Source organism: Suricata suricatta, chromosome 11 (assembly GCF_006229205.1).
Source record: "Suricata suricatta isolate VVHF042 chromosome 11, meerkat_22Aug2017_6uvM2_HiC, whole genome shotgun sequence".
NCBI classification, from domain to species: Eukaryota; Metazoa; Chordata; class Mammalia; order Carnivora; family Herpestidae; genus Suricata; species Suricata suricatta.
This window is the reverse complement of record NC_043710.1, coordinates 41262242-41272257: the sequence shown is the minus strand read 5'-3', so window position 1 is coordinate 41272257 and position 10016 is coordinate 41262242. Positions and strand designations below refer to the sequence as shown.

General features: G+C 35.6%; 1 long non-coding RNA gene and 1 pseudogene across 1 annotated transcript in view; one reads left to right on the top strand and one right to left on the bottom strand.

The window, feature by feature from the left end:
- Window positions 1-229: 229 nt before the first annotated feature.
- The window catches only part of LOC115306669, a 10437-nt gene continuing 650 nt past the window's right edge, over window positions 230-10016 (bottom strand). The window contains exons 2-3 of the long non-coding RNA XR_003915394.1: window positions 4125-4193; window positions 230-403 (exon numbers count right to left, since the gene is read on the bottom strand). This is a non-coding gene — a long non-coding RNA (uncharacterized LOC115306669). The remainder of the gene's footprint in view (window positions 404-4124; window positions 4194-10016) is intronic.
- LOC115306668 lies at window positions 1132-3124 on the top strand (annotated as a pseudogene).

The window sequence follows — 10016 nt, the reverse complement described above, 5'->3', positions numbered from 1 at the left end:
AAAATGTAACTAAGGTTTACTGCTCTTCAAAATTACCCCTTCAGTTCATGTGTAATTTTAAATTGTGTCCCTCAATATACATTGAGATTAAAATCTGGTTCCCTAAGAATTATAGCTAGGGACAATCAATACAATGGTGTTTTGGCTAATACTAAATTAACTTCTGTGTAATATAATAAATCAGTACCTTATTATATCAGAAATCTAGCAAAGAATGTACTCTTGATTCTATGAATTATGAAAAAGTCTTATTTAACAATAATAAGAATTGTCCCTTCCGTTGTAGATACTTGTTAACTTCATTCTTTTAGGATTAATTAGGCTTGAATATCGAATTGCTTAGACACTTCTTCCATACTTGAATCACGATGTTGTTTAATAGATTCCTTGTATGGCAATATCCCTTTAATAGAGCAATGAGTAGAATTAGAAACTAAGCAACACCCAAAACAGATGTCTCAAAGTAATACACTATGGCTTATTTTCTTATTTAAAGGAGAATTCTTGAGCTCAGAATCTATTGACTCTTACTTCAGACATAATTATAGCACTTTTAATTATTTGAGGGGCACATCTGAGTTCAATTCTGATTCTACTAATTACTAGTAGTATGATGTTGGGCAAGTAACTCAACTTCTATGAGACTAGGTATTTTTACTGTAAAATAATCCACCCACTAGAATACAGCAGGAATAAACTCAACTGAAATGGTATTATGTAAAGTTCTTAGCACAGAGCCTGGCATATACTAAGTGCTCAATAAATGATTCTTTGTTATATAAAGAAAAATTGAACCAAGAACAACTTTAATGCTTATTTATCTTAATAGAGAGAGAGTGAGAGGGAGAGAGAGAATCCCAAGTAGTCTCCACACTGTCAGCACAGAGTCCAATATCAGGCTTGATCACACAAACCATGAGATCATGACCTGAGCCAAATTAAAATTCGAACACTGAACCTACTGAACCACCAAGGCTCTCCAAACCAAGAATGATGTAAAAACTTGTGATAAATAGCAATAATTTATGTGAAAGTATCTGCACTAAGTGCTGTATAACAAAAAATAACTCGGGTCGAGGAAAGGTGCCACAGCAGAGATGCATAGGGGAGACCCTAGAATCTTTTCAAAGAATGGAGGAAAACATGAAGCTTGCTACAGTGGAAGACACTGTGGAATATCACCTGTTCCTGATACCAGATGAACCAAGGGACCCAGAAAAACACAAAGAGGTTCTTCAGAATTATATTGAGAGGATAATGACCCACTTTGCACCCATGCTGGTCCCCTACATCTGCCAGAATCAACCTTTCAATCTCAAATACAAACCTGGAAAATTAAATGTTCCTGTTCATATGTTTGGCATGACAAAGTTTGGGGATAACATTGAGGATGAATGGTTTCTTGTTTATGTACTAAAGCAGATTACAAAGGAATTTCCAGAGTTAGTAGCAAGGATTGAAGACAATGATGGTGAATTCTTGTTAATAGAAGCTGCTGACTTTCTCCCTAAATGGCTGGATCCTGATAACAGTGCCAATAGGGTATTTTTCCACCAGGGAGAGTTGTGCATTATTCCTGCATCAAGGAAACCTGGAGTAGTATCCTGGTTGGCCCCCACACCCCCAATAATCCCACAAGCATTGAGTATAATCTCAACACACCCAGAAAGTTTTAGCTTCAGAATCTATACAAGCTGCTGTGAATAGGTGCATTCGAGGATACTCAGAAAAAATTCAAGCCTCCCTTCATCAAGCACTGTGGAAGTATTAAAGCAGTGCCCCAGGTTGGTGGCTGAAGGAGTCTAGGCATTTTACCTATGGGACCCCAATGACCTGCGAACCTGTCGTATTTTCAAGACTTTCTTGCCTGAAACACAAATAATGACATCAGTCACTTTCACTAAATGTCTGTATGCACAGTTGGTGGAACAAAGGTTTGTGCCAGACTGGCAGAATGGATACAAGATACCTCTTCCATCTCATCTCCAATACCAAGCCCATGAATTGGGCATGAAATTGGCTCATGGATTTGAAATCTTATGCTCCATATGTAGCCCACATTTTTTTGACTCCAAGAAATCCTTCATGACTACCTCACCACTCTGGGTGGGCTTTCTTGAAAGTCTGAAAAAGAATGATTAAGGGACTAATAGAAAGTTCTGCTCAGTACCAGAAAGGCTAGAAATGGCAAAGAACTACTTCTAACTCTCGGTGAACTGGCCAGAAAGCTCTCTTGATCTGAGCCCAGGTGAAGAAATCTTGACCTTATTACAGATCGTACCATTTGCTATAGAAGAGCTTAAGAAGGAAGAAGCTAATCTTTCCCCAGAAGATGATGACCAGTGGTTAGATCTCTCACCAGATCAGCTGGACCAGCTACTGCAGGAAGCTGCTGGGAAAAAAGAAGCAGAGCCCATTTTCAAGAAGGAAGAACAAGTCAAAGAGAGCATGAAACTTCATATCTAAAGTCAACCCAACCCAGGAGCAGAACTACCTCGAAAACCTTCTGAGGCTCCACTTTTGATGCAGATTCTTTTCTTTTTTTTTTTTCCACATTATGATATAGCTCTTTTTATTTTTTTATTTTTTATCACTGAATTCTATTCCTAAAACCAATATTGTTTTATTTTTTATTTTTTAATACTTTATGCAGATTCTTTTCTTAATTATTTTGGCAAGATTTTAGTGCCAAGACCTCATGAATCAGATTCCGATAATCTGGATGATGAAGACTTTGAATGTTTAGGTAGTGATGATGACTTGGATCTTAAAACACAGGGGACTGGGGAAGAAGCATCTTTAAAAGGAACTCTTAATAATCTCAAGTCATACATGGCTCAGATGGACCAGGAATTGGTACATACCAGCATTGGCAAAAGTTTCACCACCCAGAAGCGAATGGAACCTCTATCCAAGACTACCTTCAGATGAGGAAGATTCTGGTGCAGGAGGATTTGTTATGACACCAGTGGATGTAGACCTGAACCTGGTTTCAAACATACTGGGATCCTATGGTTCCCAAGCTGGCCTGGCAGGACCTGCATCCAACCTTTTACAAAGCATGGAAGGACAGCTGCCTGATAACACCGATCACAGACCCACAAGTAAGCAGATGCAAGATTAACCAGTGCATCTCACCTCTTTTTTCTTCTTAAATAAATATTGAGTCTGACTGTGCTCAAAAAAAGCCTCTATAAAATGTTAATTTTCTCTCTCTTCTTATCAGCTCATAGCTGAATAGAAATAGCAGCTTCTAGGAGTATAGAAGGAGAAGTGATATTACTGGAGGCAAATACACCGATTAGAGAGAAATGACAGCTTACAGTCTGGAAACAAAGTCAATGGCAGGAAACCCAAAATGCAGACATAAGAACTCAAAGAAGTACAGCACTTTGGGGGCCACTCAATATAGAGAAAAGAAGACTTAACAAACCCTCAACTCAAGGAGCAGCTCAGGAATCAGAGGTTCATAATGATAACTCTGAGCCATCAAGACAAGCTATTAGGAAATTCAACTTAAAAATTATAACTTAACACTACATAATGATATAACCCCAACTATATATATACATTGTACCAAAATTTTAACAGGCACTGTATCTCTGGTAATGGTGATTTTAAATATATTCTTCACTAATGTTTATAAACTTTCTAAAAAATAAACTATTTAGGAAATCATAATGTATGATTGTAAAATTAATGTTGGTTGCTTAAAGAGACAGTCTTTAGAAATCTAAGAAATATATGAGTGCGTAGTGGAGGTAAGAACTCCTTCCATATAAGCCCCTTGTTCAAATACTCTACATTATCCTAGAACAGTAATGGTATTACAAAAATGTGACTGATGTGAAAAAATGACTAAGTGTTGCAAATAAACTCACTTGAAAAAGAAAATTGCTAAAAGATTAATCTTAGAGGTACTACTTTAAATAGCAGTCAATATCAACACAAAGTTTATAACAAAAACCACAAATGATTACCTCTATCTTTACTTGCAACAATTCTGACACACCCTCATTTTTAGCATAAAAAATGCTTAAACAACTCTAGGAAAAGAAAGAAAAAAACCGATAAAAGGGAAAATGTTCAAAAAGCATACTCAAAAGTGAAATGCATCTTTTTACCTTCTAAAATACAAATTAGAATCCTCTAGGCAAATTTTGCTATTACCAGTAATCACAGACTCTGCTTAGCTGAAAAGAAAGAAAGAAAAGGTCACAGGCAACACAAAAAGCAAATTAAACTATCAGAAATTAACCTATGGCAAAATTTTTCATCTTTGGAACTCTCCCCACTGAATCTCTTTGGAACTGCCCCACTGAGTATCATGTACAATTAGCAGAAAACATGCCAGAAAGCTATACAGCAGGACTGTTTCATGTAGAAAAAATGCTCCTTCTCCAGAAATATATATCACTTTACTGTCTTTCCCCACTAACTAGAGCTTTAGAAAGAGAAAAGAAGAATAAATAGACCCAAAGTACTGGGACACTAGAAACTCTATTAGTTGTATTGGTATTATTAAGAGCAGTAATAATTCAATACTTGTACAGTGCTAATACAGATCTGAGATGGACTAAATGATACATAGTTGCACAGTTAATCTATAGCAAAATCAGAACTAGAATTTAATTATGTGCTTCCCCATTTCCAAGTAATATTCAGTTAACCCTTTCCATAATTTCACCTGAAACTTGATATCTGCAGCTCTAATTGGCACTGATCTGATTCACCTGTGACCATTTTATTTCTTGGACTCCAGTCTCAGTGGGCTACAGGCTATGGACACCTTAATACAAGAGGCATCCACATTTTGTAATAAAAGGAGGATAGGTCTAACCATACATGTGAATTGTTTTGTTTGAAAAAAAAAACCCTCTTTCTCTCTGTAGTATCATTATTTTCATGTCTTATTTCTATCACTTAAATAATCAAATAAATATAATATTATATATTTCCACCACTGGTTACTTTCAGTAAAAAGAATGGCAAAGAAAAATTAAAATTAAACAAATGACTTTATTATTATGCTTGGGTATATGTTTTAATCCACTTTTAAATTGGATACACCCAAGTCTTCGAAATGCAAACTCCTGTGATCACAGGAGATACTGACTTTATCATAGCACTTAAAGGAAAGAAGGGCATAATGAATAAGTTTCTGGTACTGATTCATTTTCTGCTCCTTTGAATTAATTAATGCTATGGCAATCTCAGGCAACTTTAGCTAAATGCTTTAGCATTTGTGACTGAATTGAGTCCAAAGGAGAAAAGTATATAAAATATCATTTAATTAAAATTTTGAATTTTTTTCTTTGCCATTTACTATGCTACTATTAGTGATTCAAACTAAAAGAACAGTTTCGTGTTTGCTGCTCTCAAATTAACCACCATAGGCCACCTCAGTGTCTTCAAAGATGTGTGGTGCCTGGAGCCAGATTGGTCTCTGGACTCAGTCCCTTCAGTATGTGGCTCTTAGGCTCATGACCTTATTTCAAAGCTATCTTTGGCAAACTCAAAAACTCATAGGAAGATTCTGCTTATATTGGTATACGTTTGGCTCTTAAGGAATGTTGATGGAGATTTTTTTTGTCCTCATCCATGTGGTTTTGCATTTAGCTTGGAGAACAGGGTAATATTGATAGTTAGAGGCAAAAATCCATTCATTCTACTTTAAAATTTTTAATGTAATGCAGTAAAATCAAAACAAAGAAAAGTTTACTTTTCTGATCTAGTTGAAGATGCCACATTGGGAAATCTTTTTTTTTCTACCTATTATAGTCCTATGATATTAAAACTTATCATGTCATTCTCCTGCTTTAAAACCTTTGTTATTTCCAATATATAAAGAACTTATGAAATTTAACATCCAAAAAATAAATAATACAGTTAAGAAATGGGCTGAAGACATGAACAGATATTTCTCCAAAGAAGACCTACAAATGGCTAACAGACACATAAAAAAGTGCTCAACATCACTCATCATCAGGGAAATATAAATCAAAACCATAATGAGATACCACTTCACCCCTGTCAGAATGGCCAAAATTAACAATTCAGGAAACAACAGATGTTGGCAAGGATGTGGAGAAAGAGGAACTTACACTGTTGGTGGGAATAAAAACTGGTGCAGCTACTCTGGAAAACAGTGTGGAGGTTCCTCAAAAAGTTAAAAAACAGAACTACCCTAGGACCCAGCAATTGCACTACTAAGTATTTATGTAAAATATATAAAATACTGATTCAAAGAAGTACATGCACCCCAATGTTTATAGCAGCATTATAAACAAGAGCCAAATTATAGAAAGAGCCCAAATGCCCATCAACTGACAAATGGATGAAGATGTGTATACAATGAAATATTTCTCAGCCATCAAAAAGAACAAAATTTTGCCATTTGTAATGATGTGGATGGAGCTAGAGTATATTATGCTAAGTGAAATAAGTCAGTCAGAGAAAGACAAATGCTATGATTTCACTCATATGTGGAATTTAAGAAACAAAACAGATGAAAATAGGGGAAGGAAAGGAAAAATAAGATAAGATGAAAACAGAGATGGAGGCAAACCATAAGAGACGCTTAACTATAGAGAACTGAGGGTTGCTGGAAGGGAGGTAAGGAGAGTGGGCTAAGTGGGTGATGAGCACAGAGGAAGGGCACTTGTGATGAGCACTGGGTGTTATATGTAACTGATGAATCACTAAATTCTACTCCTGAAACAAATACTACACTATACGTTAACTAACTTGAATTTAAATAAAATCATGGAAGAAAATAATCTACTTTGTTATTTCCTCATAACCTACAGAATAAATTCCAAATTTCTCGGCATGGATATAAGACCTATTAATATCTAATTCCAAACCATCTTTCTAACCTCATCTTCTGACAGTCAAATACACTTAACAACTTTAGACTTAAGACTTGATCTTTATTCTCTGTTGACTATTCTTTAGTCATCTTTGCCTGATTTCTGTTCCTGGAGCTTACAAGCTTCTTCTCATTCTATGGTCCTCAAAAATTCTATTCCCTCTTTGTTCTCCTCTTCATCAAATTATTTCTACTCATCTTTTAGGTCTTGGCACTAGTCACTAATCACTAATACAGTATCACCATCCTTGATTGCAAACCAGATTAGATCTCTTTTTCCCTCATGATATTTATTATCTTGTAATTAAATATTTATTTAATGTCTTCCTCGTCTTTGGACTGTAAATGTTTACAGAAAGGAATTACATACATTTTAATTCACCACTGTATTCCTAGCCCATACATACTTGGCATTCAATAAATATAAGAAATCACTACTCTCTTATTTTCCAAATATTCATTATGTGAATCTCCAAAATTATAGAGGAAGTGAAAGGCATCAAAATATAAAAATGCTCTTTAATGACTATAAATGACTTAACATTTATAGGATTAGCCTTCACTCAAACATCCCTCATAAATTTACTTACCCATTTGGGTCAATTTCTTCGTATCTTTGATAATGTCTGCTCAGTGGTTTCAAATGTGTCTGTACACTGAAAACACATGAAGCCTTTAAAAAATAGTGATTTCTAAGTCCTATTCCCTAAGATTGACTTAATGGGTTTAAGTGCAGCCTAAGAATAGGAATACTTTTTTAAATTGTCCTTTTTTTTCAGTCAAGTTTGAGAATCAGGCTAGCTGACCGATGGATATCACATTGTGGAATACTATAAAGAACATTCAAAGTAAAAATATATAGTGACTGCAAATCTTGCAAAGATGTAGGAACTGAGAGAAGAAATACAGTGTTGGAGAACAGAAAACATTACTAACAAATCAAGAGTTTGCAATGAGACTGTATAGAAACCAAAGAACCAAAAATTCATAGGAATGATAGTTGATATGGCAGATTATTCAAAAATAATGAATATAAAAAGACCACTTTCCCAATAATCTTTCCTCCTTTCTTCTAAATGCTATCTCCCCTCAAGATTTAGCCTGCTTTTGGTTGCTCTCCAGTCTCTTCAGATAGTTGTTTTTCGAGTTTTATCCAGAGTTTATAGTTGTAAACCCACTCAATTTTAAATGGATTAATTAAGTGCCTTTTTCTCACAACCAAATATCCCCTAATAATAAAAACTTCTTGTATTGCATTAATGAAGGATTAAATGACACCACTTAATCACTCCTCCATGCCTTTGCATATTCAGAATACTTCTGCCTACAATGTCTTTAATTCCCATAGCCCTACCAAATAGAAATTTTCTATGCCCATTTATATATTTAGGAACATAGGTCAAGTATTGCCATTCTCCAAGTTTTAAATGACTAAAATTTCAACTGAGAATATTTATATTGGAACTAACTCAGATGTCTATCAATATAAAATTGTAACATAGTACAAAATGCTACATAGAAGAAAATAAGGTAAAGGTATATAAATTGACAGAGGTCTAAGTTGTAATTTTAATGAAAAAAAGATATGTAAAATATAATATGTGTAAAAAGGAGAAGTATTGCCTCACACAAAATAAAAATGCATATTTCTATATAATTGTGTATAATTGTATATGATGATATATAAAGAGGTCTGGAAGCATACAAACCAAATTAAGGATAGCAATTATGTTTGGGAAGAGAGATAGAATTTAGAGTGGGGAGAGACATTAAGGAAAATTTCCTTTACATTTATTTTGCCAATAATTATTCATTGAGTACCTAATAGTTGCCTGCTGTATGCCAGGCACTATTCCATGATAAGAATATATTTGTGTAAAGCTAGAACAAACTATTCTAAAATTCATATGGAACCACAAAAGACCCCGAATAGACAAAGTAATATTGAAGAAAACCAAAGCAGGAGGCATCACAATCCCAAACTTTAATCTCTACTACAAAGCTGTCATCATCAAGACAGTATGGTCTTGGCACAAAAACAGACACATGGACCAATGGAATATAATAGAGAACCTGAATTGGACCCACAAATGTACAGCCAAAGCAAAAAAGAGTATCCAATGGAAAAAAGACTGCCTCTTTAACAGATGGTGCTGGGAGAACTGGACAGCAATATGCAAAAGAATGAAACTAGACAACTTTCTTACACTATCCACAAAAATAAACTTAAAATGGATGAAGGACCTGAATGTGAGACAGGAAACCATCAAAACCCTAGAGGAGAAAGCAGGAAACAACCTCCTTGACCTCAACCACAACAATTTCCTACTCAACACATCCCCAAAGGCAAGGGAATCAAGAGCAAAACTGAACTTTTGGGACCTCATCAAGATAAAAAGCTTCTGCACGGCAAAGGAAACAACTGAGAAAACTAATAGGCAACCGACGGAATGGGAAAAGATAGTTGTAAATGACATAGTATCATGTGGCTGGTATCATAGGATCATTTGGCTAGTATCCAAAATTTATAAGGAACTCACCAACTGCGCACCTGAAAAACAGATAATCCAGTGAAGAAGTGGGCAGAAGACATGAATAGACACTTATCCAAAGAGGACATCCAGATGGCCAATAGGCACATGAAATGATGCTCAGCATCATTCATCATCAGGGAAATACACGTCAAAACCACACCGAGAGACCACCTCACACCAGTCAGAGTGGCTAAAATGAACAAATTCGGAGACTATACATGCTGGCGAGGACGTAGAGAAACAGGCACCCTCCTACACTGTTGGTGGGAATGTAAACTGGTGCAGCCACTCTGGAAAACAGTGTGGAGGTTCCTCAAAAAATTAATAATAGAACTCCCTTATGACCCAGCAATAGCACTGCTGGAGATCTACCCAAGGGATACAGAAGTGCTGATGCATAGAGGCACATGTACCCCAATGTTCATAGCGGCACTTTCAACAATAGCCAAATCATGACAAGAGCCTAAATGTCCATCCACTGAAGAATGGATCAAGATGTGGTTTATATATACAATGGAGTACTACATGGTAATGAGAAAGAATGACATCTGGCCATTTGTAGCAAAGTGGATGGACCTCGAGGGTGTCATGCTAAGTGAAATAAGTCAGGC